General features: G+C 46.4%; 1 protein-coding gene across 19 annotated transcripts in view; it reads left to right on the top strand.

The window, feature by feature from the left end:
* The window catches only part of MSI2 (musashi RNA binding protein 2), a 1,016,916-nt gene that overhangs the window by 961,420 nt on the left and 40,925 nt on the right, over window positions 1-14,571 (top strand). The gene's annotated exons all lie outside the window — the stretch shown is intronic.

Raw genomic sequence — 14,571 nt, 5'->3', positions numbered from 1 at the left:
AGTGTACTCAGAGGTGATCTGGGAGCTCGCGATGAAGCTCCTAGCAGCTTGGCAAAAGAAGGGTCCAATCCATTCCTGGTCCCGAAGGAGCTCTCAAACCAAGTTTCAGAGGCGGTCTCATGATTGGTCATCGTCAAAGTCGACGTAGTCATCATCGAAGCCAGGTAGGTCCAAGAAGCACAAAAAGAAGTTGTTAAAGCATTCTGTCTCTATTCCACCCCCTGCAAATTCTCGTGCTTCTAGTCCACACTCCTGCGGAGCTGGATGCTGAGTCTGGTTATCACCACCCTAAAACCCCAGGAGCCAGTGAGTTCATTTTTCCCAACTAAAGGAGTTCTATGCGGCCATGCATGCCATCTTTGGGTCACTGACTACATCTGGCATACCTTCGTGCCCCACAGAACTGAGTGGTGCCCCTGTTGGAATACCACCAGTGGGCTTTCCCCAGACGCCAAATGAGCCCTCTGGAGCCACCCCTGGATCTGGACTGACTCTGGCCTCGAAGCACAGATCTTATGCTGGAGCACCAGGCACCACTCCCAACTTACCAAGCACAACCCTACGATGCACAACCAATTGTCCTGTCGGACTCCTAGAGAGTGGTACCGTTCATCTACTCTGGCACCAGCTGGACCTCTACTATCTGGTTTGTGCATATGCTGCCTCTGCCCTTAGAAAGCCATAGTGCAGACTTGTCCATTAGGGCTGATGTTGATGATGGCTATGGGTTCTCTGAACCAACCGATGGCCTGGGCCTATCCTACCATGAGTACAACTGGTATGAGGAGCTGGCAGATGCCAACACACCGAACACACTCCAGATTCTAGCCTGGTCTTGCCTCTGGGACCTGCTGTGGAAGAAGGTGCATCCTTTGCCATGCTGGTGATGAGGGTGGCGGAGGTCCTCAACCTGTAGGTTCTCTGTGGCAGTCAAGACCAACATCTTGACAGAGGTGTGCTTCAGCTAAGGATGTCCTCTGTGGAGCCCCTATTCCCCCCTTAATGAACCCGCAGACATTATCCTGGGGGCCTCGGCCAATCCCTGCCAAGATGTGCTGGTGCACAAGATTGACTGCCTGTCGTCACTGCCCCATACCCGGAGACCCAGCTTTCCTCACCTCGCACCCCACCCCTGAGAGCATGGTGGTGCAGGCCTCGACCAACATAGTCCACTCTAGCACATTACCTACCACTCCACCAGAGAGGGAATCCAAAATATTGAATACCTTCTGAAATACAATTTTCTTTTCTATCAGCATTACTGTCTGTGAACACTGCATGCCACTTGGTCCACTACTCCCACACCTTGTTCGACTCTGTTGCACAAGTGCTGCCTACTGTCTCATAGGAGGGGGCCAATACTGAACTAGGCCATACTTTATGGCAGGGATGCAGTAAAGTTCTCCATCATGTGTGTAACACACCTACCAACACCCTGGGCATGGCCATAGTGTCCACAGTGGCACTCTGCCGCCACACCTAGTTGAGATTAACTGCCTTCTAGGGGGATGTCCAGTCAGCATTGATGGACATGGCCTTTGATGGATTTCACCTGTTCGGCGGCGAGCTTAATACAGTGCTTTGAGAACTTTAAGGATAGTCACTGCTAGGTTTGTTGAGAACCTTCTTGGTGCCACACCAACCACACTCCTCCTTTTGCCCATACTGTGGCTTTTATAGCGGCACCCAGCTGCGTCTGCAATATCAATTATATCCCCAAGGCATTCAGGCTTCCCGGTCCTTTTACAACCATAGACACTTATCCCATCGAACACTGGACTCAAAGCCAGCATACTGTCCAGTCCCTAACCCTTCTGGCTGTTGCAGCCTCCAGTCCCCTTCTGCATGCTCTTATCACAGCATGGTCATCCTGTTGGCAGCATCATCAACCACCACTTGCTCCAATGGCAAACAACATCAGACAAGTGGGTGGCTACAAATTGTCTAACGGGGTTACACCCTTCTTTCTGTAAATCCCACCACCTTTGCCATATCCTCAGATTGGCTGCTAGAGACCCACCTTTCCTTGCTACTATGTCATGAGGTGCAGGCTTTTTTGGCCAAAGGGGCCATTGAGAGGGTGCCAGCATCAGAAGTAGGCTACGGTTGCTTTTCCCACTATTTTCTGGTGCACAAAAAGGACTGAGGCCTCCAACCTATTCTAGATCCTCGCCTCTCAATGCCTTCTTGTGAAAGGAGAAATTCAGAATATTCACCCTGGCCCAGGTTTTGCCTGCTCTAGATCTCGGAGACTGGATGGTAGAATTGGAACACCAGGATCCGCATTTCTAGATTTCTGTCCTGCAGGCCCACAGGTTTTACCTGTGGTTAATTTTGGGCCGCTAGCATTTCAAGTTTGCTGTGCTCCCATTTTGGCCTAATCCAGAGCCCCTTGAGTGTTCACGAAAGTGATGGCAGGAGTTGCAGCACATCATCTTAGGTCAGGGGTTCCAGTCATCCCCTACCTCGATGCCTGGCTACTGAAGGCAGGCTTGCCAAAGTAGTCACCCATCTCCAGACTATGGCAAACCTCCATTCATTGGGGATCACTATCAATGTGCCTAACTCGTACCCATTACACTTCCCTACAATGGAGCCATTCTGGACTTGATTGGTTGGAGCCATTCTGGATATTTTGCAGTTCTATGCTTAACTTCCAGATTGAAAAGTCTAGTAAATTTGTGCCATGTTCCTGATGTTTCAGCTTCCATAATGGATCTCAGTGAGACTAAATCTGAGGTTGCTGGGTCTGATGGTCTCCTGCATCTTCCTAGTGAAGTACGCCAGATGGAACATGCGGGCTCTGCAGTGGGCCCTGAAGTCCCAGTGGGCACAACATCATGGGAATCATTCCGACTTGGTTCGGATTGCAGAGGAGACGGCAAAGACCTGTAGTGGTGATTGCTGAACTGCGACTGGGTAAGCAGCAGACCCATCTCCGTCCCTGCTAATAGCCACTACCAAAAACATGCAATGTCAGCAGTTGTGCATTCTGGAATTTCCAAAGCAGCTCTCGGTCGGAGATGCATTACTCTTAGAATGGAACAGGGTCTCCTGTGCGCCTTTCCGCCAATAATTTCCTGCTTTAAGTTCTCAAGGAGATCGGAACAGAGTGGGCAGAAGTCATCTAAAGGCTTCAGATTGGGCACAGAAGGTGTGGTATCCAAAACTCTTGGGTATGTGCATCTGTCCTCCAATCAGGCTGTCCATTCAGGAGGCTCTCCTGTTACAGCAGCAGGGCAGGGTCTTGCACCTGATCCTGCACACTAATTACCTTCCTGCTTGGAGATTGAGCAGCGACACAAGTGTTTTCAGTCTTCCTTCCAATATCTGCAATGTTATTGTGGCAGCCAGGTGTCCCTCAAAAATAAACATTTGTGCGTGCTATTAGAACAAGTTTGTGGCTTGGTGCTCCTCATGACAAGTTGATCCACTTTCTGCCTCTGTTGTAGGTGGTGTTTGAGTTGTCTTTAGCCCAGCAGGGTCTTGCCCTGGACACTGGTAAAGATTACCTTTCTGCCATTTCAGCTTTTTTCCAGTTGCCTGATCAGCCCTCTCTGTTGAAGTCACCAATGTGACACACTTGAAGAGCTTACAGCATCTGTTCTCCCTCACCCCTTTTGTTATACCCCTGTGGGGTATTAATTTGGTCTTATGTGGTTTCTAATCAGACTCCCGCATAGCTGCCCTCTGTGACTTCTGACGATTAAGACAGTCTTCTTAGTGACATTTACATTGGCCAGGAGAGTGAGTAAGCTTCAACCTCTTTCTGTTAAACCATTGTACACCAACTTCTACCCAGACAGTCCCATACCTCCTTTCTGCCGAAGGTGGTGACCTCTTTCCATGCTGGCCAAAACATCACACTGCTGGCATTTTTCGCTGCACCCCATCATTCGAAGGAAGAGGAGAGACTCCATTGTTTGGACCCAAAAAGAGCACTTCACTTTTACATTGATCGCAAAAAGACCACCAGGTGGACAACCAGCTCCGCATTGGGTTTGCTGCAGCGAAAAAAAGGAAAGGTGGTGTAGAAGCAGGCCATCTCTATATAGATTGTACTTTGCATGAAATCTGCTATGCAGTACCAAAGAAGCAGCCTCCTGGAGGCTTGCAGGCTCATACCACCAGAGCCAAGGGCAGTACTACTGTTTAAGTACACAGGGGGCCTGTCCAGGACTTCCGTCAGTCTGCTCTATTGAGATGGGCATTTTGCCTGTTCCATTTTACAGGATTTTTTTTATTGAAGTCTGTTCGCAGACCCACCTCCAGATATTTATTGCTTTGGTGCTTATTCTAAGATGAGGAATCTGCAGTAATGCTTTTTGTGGTAGGGACTCTTTCTAACCACAGATTCCTCACTGACCCTCCTATCCTCCCCATTCTGCGAAATCGGCTTTTCTGCCCAAGATTTTCTGGACCCAGTCTGATGCATAGGGAATATTCTAAGGTGCTGAATCTGCAGTTAGATAGTCAATACATGGAAAAGAGTTACAGATGGTAAGTAACTTGTTCTTTTGGCTTCAATTTGTTCAATAACATATGCAATAGTCCCTGGTGTTCCGCTTCTTTCTGGTTCATGGTCTACTTCTTGAACTGATATGCGTCATGCACAGCTCACACTGCAGTTTACTGCAGTTTAAGATGACATTGTTGTCTGGCGACCTTGGAACTACTAAGGAAGATTACACATTTCTGATCCAGACAAATCATATTAGAGGCTCAGCTTTAGGTCAGTAGATTTGACTTGCTGCCAGTTGCCAATAATTTTCTTGCACCTCCAATTCGAAAGAATGGTTGGTTTTTTCTTGACGTCTGGTGTAGTAAATGTTTTGAACTGCAACGGATGCAGCGGTCACTCGTTATAGACTTCTTATGGGAGAATCTGATGTAATCATAACATCAATTCTCTTTTTGTGCATAGATCGCGTCAGCAGGTGCATTAACCTTCCTTGTTATCATACTTATCTCTATATTTTTATATCCATCATCCCTTCTTATTCGTGCCTCAAGAACCAGAAAGTGTACCAGCACTAAACATACTGTCAGTCAGTTTAGAATGCACAAATGGGCTTTTTTCTATCACTAATACTGGGTAGTTAACCGCTTTGTATGCAGTCGCGGGTTTAGGTGAAGATCCATGAGTGCCGGATGCATGCCACGTTTTCAGGATATCTAAATGAAAAAACATTCTTTACAGTGCACATTTTGAGGAAACTGTTACATTGTCAGTGGTCATCCTGAGCATCTGGCATGGAGCCAGCCTACCGGATTCCATTGGACCTCTCTGCTCTGTGAAATGAATGGATCTACCCAGGGTCACTGTGCGAAGTCTAAAGGAGATGCCTTCGTTCTGGGTCTATCTTCTGCCACTTAGCCACTCCATCGTATTTCCTGTAATATATACAGGGAGTGCAGAATTATTAGGCAAGTTGTATTTTTGAGGATTAATTTTATTATTGAACAACAACCATGTTCTCAATGAACCCAAAAAACTCATTAATATCAAAGCTGAATATTTTTGGAAGTAGTTTTTAGTTTGTTTTTAGTTTTAGCTATGTTAGGGGGATATCTGTGTGTGCAGGTGACTATTACTGTGCATAATTATTAGGCAACTTAACAAAAAAAAATATATACCCATTTCAATTATTTATTATTACCAGTGAAACCAATATAACATCTCAACATTCACAAATATACATTTCTGACATTCAAAAACAAAACAAAAACAAATCAGTGACCAATATAGCCACCTTTCTTTGCAAGGACACTCAAAAGCCTGCCATCCATGGATTCTGTCAGTGTTTTGATGTGTTCACCATCAACATTGCGTGCAGCAGCAACCACAGCCTCCCAGACACTGTTCAGAGAGGTGTACTGTTTTCCCTCCTTGTAAATCTCACATTTGATGATGGACCACAGGTTCTCAATGGGGTTCAGATCAGGTGAACAAGGAGGCCATGTCATTAGATTTCCTTCTTTTATACCCTTTCTTGCCAGCCACGCTGTGGAGTACTTGGACGCGTGTGATGGAGCATTGTCCTGCATGAAAACCATGTTTTTCTTGAAGGATGCAGACTTCTTCCTGTACCACTGCTTGAAGAAGGTGTCTTCCAGGAACTGGCAGTAGGACTGGGAGTTGAGCTTGACTCCATCCTCAACCCGAAAAGGCCCCACAAGCTCATCTTTGATGATACCAGCCCAAACCAGTACTCCACCTCCACCTTGCTGGCGTCTGAGTCGGACTGGAGCTTTCTGCCCTTTACCAATCCAGCCACGGGCCCATCCATCTGGCCCATCAAGACTCACTCTCATTTCATCAGTCCATTAAACATTAGAAAAATCAGTCTTGAGATATTTCTTGGCCCAGTCTTGACGTTTCAGCTTGTGTGTCTTGTTTAGTGGTGGTCGTCTTTCAGCCTTTCTTACCTTGGCCATGTCTCTGAGTATTGCACACCTTGTGCTTTTGGGCACTCCAGTGATGTTGCAGCTCTGAAATATGGCCAAACTGGTGGCAAGTGGCATCGTGGCAGCTGCACGCTTGACTTTTCTCAGTTCATGGGCAGTTATTTTGCGCCTTGGTTTTTCCACACGCTTCTTGCGACCCTGTTGACTATTTTGAATGAAACGCTTGATTGTTCGATGATCACGCTTCAGAAGCTTTGCAATTTTAAGAGTGCTGCATCCCTCTGCAAGATATCTCACTATTTTTGACTTTTCTGAGCCTGTCAAGTCCTTCTTTTGACCCATTTTGCCAAAGGAAAGGAAGTTGCCTAATAATTATGCACACCTGATATAGGGTGTTGATGTCATTAGACCACACCCCTTCTCATTACAGAGATGCACATCACCTAATATGCTTAATTGGTAGTAGGCTTTCGAGCCTATACAGCTTGGAGTAAGACAACATGCATAAAGAGGATGATGTGGTCAAAATACTCATTTGCCTAATAATTCTACACTCCCTGTACTGTAGGTCTGGCAGGCTACAGAGTACTATTCCGGCATCAATTTATACCTTTAGCAGCAGACTACCATTTTATTTGGAAGAGCAAGTTGAGTGGTTAACTGTAGCAGAAGCCTGGGTTATTTGTATTTCCAAAGCTCACAGTGACCCAAATGCAGATTGGCACTGTGAGACTAACGTGTAAATCAATCTATAGTACAAAAGGTTCTAAGATGTTTCTTGAAAACTAATCAAGGTAGGCTGGCTTCTCGTGCTCAAAGAAAGACAGTCAATATAGTTGCTACTCGATACACAAAGGACCTGCCCTCTGGGCGAATCTTTAATTTTGGAATTTGAAGAGATGGGCCAGCAAAGAAGGTAAGACTCTGGAAGGAGCATACCAGGAAAAACAGTAATCTGGCAAATTCGTGGCCTGTCTGTGCAGCATCATAAAGCAATACAGAGTATTCTGAAGATAATGTACTTTTCTGCTGAAAGCTAGCTATAGGATAACAGATGCTCAGAAATATGAGTATAATAGAAGTACCCTAAACCAGTTGTGAACGCTGTAAAGTACAAGAAGAGAGGCTAGAAGAAGTGTGTATAATCCAGGTGGGATCCTGTCAAGGTCTGGATTACAGAAAATGGCGCTGCTTTTGGCAATGAAGGAAGATTTTCCTTAATATCTTCAAGTAGCGGAAAGAGGCAGAAGAGACCTTTGCAATACGAGGGAGAAATGAAATGGTGTCATCAAACCTAACCCCAATAGTCTGAAGGAGCAGACTTGGTGGGGTACTCACCAAGTGCATTTGGTCTCCAAGTGAAGGTCCAGCCTCCTAAGTTCCAAACCTGTTATGCCAGAGTTTAGCTTTAACTATCTATTGGCCATCCAGTCAGCTACTGCTTTTATTCCCAATAAAAGATGCCTCGGACTAAGTCAGTCCACTCTAAGAATGTTTTGTGTTTCATGTGTATAACGTGGGACACCTGAAAGTTCTCAATCAACTTCTCTAAGGAGACATATCCATATTAAATTATTTTTGACGAAGCACCCCAATTGTAAACTTTACTCTTATAATGAAACTCTGAAAAATGCAAACCTTAGCCACAGTGGTCTACAACAGTTGATTCTGTCTGATTAGTAAGCATGGTCTGGGAAGTCGTTCTGATCTTGTGGTAAAGTTGCAAGGGCTGCAAGTCAAAGCACTGTTTTTGGTGTTCCGTGTGACACACTGGGGGATCTTAGGCCCATCAGTGTATCTCCAAGTCATCAGTTGCTTCTTCGTACAGATAACACAGAAGCCTGAAGGTAACATAAGAGAACATCCTCACATTAAGCTATTAGAACATGTACATTTATTATAGGTGATAGCGGTCTACTTACCCTGACATGGATTTTTATGCAGGAGGAGGATATGTTTAATTTCTCTGCTTAACCAGTAATTGCTTGGTCCTTTTTGTAGTGTTCAAATTACAATGGACTTTCAATACGTTGCACAATTGTGGGTCGTCAAACCCTGCTTAATGTGTCTGAATGTAAGCGGCACATCTGCCCTATACCCTTCCAATAGTTGCCTTTCAGAGCTGACAAGCTCTATGTCTCAAGTACCTCCAGTATGTCACACCAAGTCACTTACTCCAGCTGTAAGAAAAACAGAGTCCTACCCAAGGCTTCTGCGGTGGGACTCCCTGTAGTCCATACTCTCTCCCTGCCCACAGGCACTTCATAGCTCACAGATGTGTCCACTATTCCTCACGTGCGCCCAGCTGGTCTCTGTGAAAGTAATGTACAAATACAGGAATATGTTTTTCCCTGGTGCTGTTGAATATCTCAGCATAGCATCCTTTGTAATCAAGCACAGACGTGTGAAGCACTACCGTTTTTAGGGTACGGTCCATAGTATGTGAAATACTCCTGCAAAAATCACACTAAAGTTGTCCAAAGCCATTTCTGGTGAGTTTATACAGCAGCACCCGATGGGCCCCACTTGTCACATTATGTTTTATGTACTTAAATGGGAGATGGCACGCAGAGGCTGCTAGAGTTCTGAGAATCTTTGGTGTTGTGGTTTCATTGTATGATTATAGACAACAGTACTACGGGTGAATATATTGTTGTATTCGGTGATAGATTTCAGTTTACAACTCCTTCTTCCTAAACTCTGTTCTAAACTTAAAGTACCTCAGCAGTAACTGCAGCCCTCCTTACAGTCCCATTTGAAGTAGTTTGCAAAGCCTTGAAACGGTTCTCGCTGGTACCGACACAACTTCAGAATTTTATTTGTAGTAATGTAATTTCACAGGGCATTACATCATTTAATCCTTCTTTGCTTTAACCCACCCCGCATGCAATAATTCTACTCATTACTAGTATCTCACACTTCTGTGGACTTTCATGTTTCATCCACCTTTATTCTTCTACCTTCCCAACATACCCAGTTTATTATTGACATCTAAGCCTTTATTGTACGTATTATCCCCCTCTAGCTAGCATTGTATACTAACTTTATTTTGATAGCTCCCTGGGATCTTTTGTTTTATCTTCTCTGACCATTTAGGCATCTCATTTTCTCCTACCATTCCAGCAAGTTGTGCTTCACTCCTTACCACGCTGGATGCTCAAGTCTCCCTTCTTTAACTATTGTGCCATTCTTACATAACCTAGCGTGCATTTAAAGCTCACGGTCACCCACTGGAGCATGTTGGCACAGTTTTTGTGATTCCTGTATTACTTATCTGACCCCCCTGCATTGCAACTTACTCCCCTTTACAACCACAGCAGCTCACAATTCAATAATTTGGTCTCCATACTTAACATTCTCTTGCCATCCAGTTTCTCTTCTTCCACCTCTTCTCATAATGTATCTTTGTTTTCTTCATTGCATCTCGTACATTGTACCCTTTTCCAATCTCTGCATATCATATTTCTTCCTTGTCCTTCTACCTGCGTATCTCATGTTTCAACCTTCTATCCCTTGAGTTCACATTGCTTCCTTGTCCGTAGCTCTGGTATCTCACCCTTCTAGCTTTGTATCTCACAATTCATCCATCGGCTCTCCCATTTCATTCTTCTCCTTCGATCCATCTCATTTATTATCCGTAACCTCGGTTTCTGTGCATGTCACAGTTTGTCCTGTATTTTTGGCTGACATTTTCTACTTATCCGTACATCTGCGTGTCTCAGCTCTCGGCCTTCTTCGATCTCTGCATCTCAGGTTATCCTTCCACTCGCATCTACTTAGCCTTCCATTCTTGTATCTCACGCATCTCTCCTTTCTACCCTTGCATCCCACAATGCACCTGTTCCCTTGAATCCCTGCGCCTCAAATCTCATATATAGTTTTCCATCTCTGTATCATGTTTTTATTCTGTCACCCTCTTGTTGAGCCATTCTTGCTTTGCGTTTCATTCTGCCCCCCTCCTCATACGTCTTTAGGTCCCACTTAACTTCTGTGCCCCGCCCTAGAGTCCATTGAGAGCGATGGGACCCAGCCATTAATGCTGCAGAGGCCGCTCCCGCACTGCTCCTCACCGGGTACAAGTAGCTACTGTCAGGGCACATTCTGCAGTGTGTGGCTCCTGAAACCAGGATATACTCATCACCTCATTCCCACCTAACACTGTAATCCGCATTTACGGTTCTCTTTTACCTCACACATGTATTTTTTTGCCTTTTAGTTCGATTCAGTTAATTACCAATTATTTTCCTGCTTTAAAGAAGTGAAGTGTCCTGGATTTGACAAATAGTGACCATTTCCTCGTGAAAAAGATTTGTAGGGGCTGCTGGAATTCAGCACTGCTTAATAACATTGCAAAATGTTTTGAATTGAGCTTTAATCTTGAATGTGCCTTCATCACCTTGCCCTAGACACCCGCGCGCGAACCTGGTGTGCCTTAGCTCGTAATGGCATGGACTGCAGATATGGAGTCGAGCGCGTGGCAGTGGCGTAAGCAGCACTGGCCGCATCCGACCTGCTGACTGCGCTAGCAGCAGCCCTGTGGCCATGGAGCTGCATACCGCTGCAGTAATGGCTCGAGGGGGCAACCTGACCTGCTGACTGCAGCAATCAGCACCGGGGTGGATGGGGGCGGGGCGGCAGTCCGACCCGCTGACGCTGGCAGTAGCAGGACTGAGGGCAGTATGACCTGTTGACGGCAGCAGTTACAGCAGTGGGCACAGCGTGACCAGTGTGATCTGCTGACTGCCTCAATAGCAGCACTGGGGGCCAGTCTTCCCTGCTGACTGCTGCAACAGTAGCACTGGGTCAGTTTGACCCACTGGCAATAGCAACCCTGGGTCAGTCTGTCCTGCACACTGCAGCAGCAGCACTTGTGCAAATCTGGATTGCTGCTGTAACAGCAGCACTGAGACCACTCTGGCCCGCTGACACTGCCAGTAGCAGTCCTGGGTCAATCTGGCCTGCTGACTGCAGCAGGACTGGGGCTAATCTGGCCTGCTGACTGTTGCAACAGCAGCCCTGAGGCCAGTCTGACCTGCTGACCACCGTGACAGCAACATAAGGACCTGTCTGACAGTCCCAATAGCAGACCTGAGACCCGTCTGACCCGCTGGCACTGGCAGTTGGAGAACTAAGAGCAGTATAACCTGTTGACAGCAGAAGTTGCAGCACAGGGCACAACCTGACTTGCTGACCGGACTAATGGCAGCATTGAAGCCAGTGTGACCTGCTGTGACCACCTTAATAGCAGCAATGGGCCTGTCTGCTGTGCTGACTGCCACAACAGCAGCAGTGGGTCCAGTCTGCCCTGCTGACTGCTACGACAGCAGCACTAGGGCAAGTCTGACCTTCTGACACTGGCAGTAGCAGTCCTGGGCCAGTTTGTCCTGCTGACTTCTGCAACAGCAGCACTTGGACCATTCTAATCTGCTGACTGCAGCAGCACCGGGGCCAGTCTGGCCTGCTGACAGTGGCAAATAGCAGAACTGAGGCCAGTCTGACCCACTAATACTGGCAATAGCAGATCTACAGGTAGTGTGGCCTGCTGCCAGTAGCAGTTGCAGTACAGGGGCACAACTTCATCTGCTGACCAGACTAGTAGCAGCATTGGGACAAGCGTGACCTGCTGACAGCGGCAATAGCAGCATTGAGGGCAATATGTGCTGTTGACAGCGACAATTACAGCACTAGGGCGCTTGACCTGGTGGCTGGACCAGTAGCAGCACTGGGGCCAGTCTGACCCGCTGACACTGGCAGTAGCAGTCCTGGGCCATTCTATCCTGACTCACGCAACAGCTGCACTGGGGCCAGTCTGACCCGCTGACACTGGCAGTAGCAGTCCTGGGCCATTCTATCCTGCTGACTCACGCAACAGCTGCACTGGGGCCAGTCTGACCCGCTGACACTGGCAGTAGCAGTCCTGGGCCATTCTTTCCTGCTGACTCACGCAACAGCTGCACTGGGGCCAGTCTGACCCGCTGACACTGGCAGTAGCAGTCCTGGGCCATTCTATCCTGCTGACTCGCGCAACAGCTGCACTGGGGCCAGTCTGGCCCGCTGACACTGGCAGTAGCAGTCCTGGGCCATTCTATCCTGCTGACTCACGCAACAGCTGCACTGGGGCCTCTCTGACCGGATGGCAGCGCAGTATTAGCACAGGAGAGCAGTAGGTGCACGGGGGCAGTCTGACCTGCCTTTGAGAGGAGGAAGATAGACTTGGTGCTGCACTGCTTATCTAATTAGCATAAAATGTCAATATTTATTTGGGGTGAATTGAAGCAAGGGATTTCCTTTCAATAGATTTCATGGCCTGGTTCCAAGCAATCCGATTTGATGGAAAAAGTATTGACAGGATTTAATATAGAAAATCGTTGCCCGCTGGAGTCCAGCGTCAGGCTGATGAGTGCAGCGAGGTGTCTGGGAACAAAATACAGACATTGAAGGTGGACAAATTGAGTCTGAGCCAGATCCTGCCATAATGAAATAGTTTTCATTCAGCGAAAGTACCCTAGTACGTGCTCTCAAAATGGCATTAACACAATAATACATAACAGATTGAAAAACAAGTCCAGCTTTATGTAGTCCTTCTATCTAGTTCTGATGTCTCACTAAGGGAATCTGGTAAGCCCTTTGTCATCGATTGGAATCCTAGTTTGGCCACCACTCACCCTTTCATCCTTCAGAGGTGGATAAAATGAGCAGCACGCAGCTGAGACCCGGTATTGGGGTGAATGTGGACCTACTGATAATACATTTGTGGTGTTAGGAAGTAGTGTTTTTTTTTTTTTTTTTTTATTATTATTATTTTTTTTTTACTGGTTTAGGAGACATAAGTATAATTCATTCCAAATTATTATACTATGTCGGCAATGATGGAAAACGCCCGCCCTGGATGGTATCGACATAAATAGGAGTCATTGACTTTTTTCAGGAATGGTTTGGGAGTCTTCTCTGCAGTTTGTTTTCCGAGCTGTTCAGACGACTTTGATGAAAGTAATGGAAGTCAAAATGCTTATTGTGGGTGTGGACACAGAGCTCTCTCCAGGTCAGTGCAGCTGTCAGCACTGTGGAGTGTGTGAGTAAGTGTCTCCGAAAACAGTACTGATCATACCAAAAACTATAAGAAGAAAACCCAAAGGCCAACACCATCATTTGCCCACTAAGGGCCTGGCTCACAAAGGTTAACTTACATTTTTGTGGAAGTTTACTTCTTATAGGTGTTAACAAACTTTGTGCGGAGTTTTACGACTCGCACTCCCTATGCTTGTGCACGCAGTTCTCCGCTCCTGAAGACCCCACAATCGGTGCAGAGAACTCTGCACACAAGTATAGGGTGCGTAGGAAGTTCACTTTTGGAATTCAGGCCATTGATGCTTGGAGACTATTATCACACATCTTCACAAGTGGAAAAGTGCGCAAGCCACCCACAATACTGATTCTCTCAGATGTCATTGGCAGAACCATTAACCCAAGGGCGAAGGGCTGCTTGACACCATACCTCGGGTAAAACTGATATTCTTACACAGTTTCATATTTTTCCTGTACCATTTCTACGTACTGTAAGCTACATGGAAGTGTTAACTGTCGCCACTTTGAAGAACACTACACCATAATGTATTAACCATCCACAACCCAGCTACCTCTCATATCAGCGATTGACTTTTTGCCAGGCTTTGATCCTGCACAGCACTGCAATGCCTTTTGGCTAGGTTTATGCTATAGAAATACCGTGTGCTTTACATGCCTATATTGAACCCCTCTCCAGAGAAGCAGTAGGCCGCGCCTGCTTTTACAAGATATCTTTTCCAATGCAATCATAATTGAAAAGATCCCCCGCTACAAAAAAAAAAAAAACTCAGCAAGGACCCTGCCAGCTACTAGCCAGCCCTTCACAGAGCTCATTCATCAAAAAACATGATTAACTAACATTCTTTCTTCAACCAAAAGTTAACATTTATTCCATTCTGCAAGACTGTTAACAGACTGCAGCAAAGCCTTGAAACAGCAAGCTTGAAGTCCAGGATGGCACATGCTTTTGTTGCTTCTCCCAGCATCCTCCCCTGCACCCTTCTCATGTTGCTTCCCTTCACTCTTCGTTGTTGCTGCTCCCTCCCCTGCACCTACCTCCATCTTGCTTTTCTCCATCCTCCCAATTTTGCTGCTCCC

This window comes from Pleurodeles waltl, chromosome 3_2, assembly GCF_031143425.1.
Source record: "Pleurodeles waltl isolate 20211129_DDA chromosome 3_2, aPleWal1.hap1.20221129, whole genome shotgun sequence".
Taxonomy (NCBI): Eukaryota; Metazoa; Chordata; class Amphibia; order Caudata; family Salamandridae; genus Pleurodeles; species Pleurodeles waltl.
This window is presented reverse-complemented; position numbering and strand designations above follow the sequence as displayed.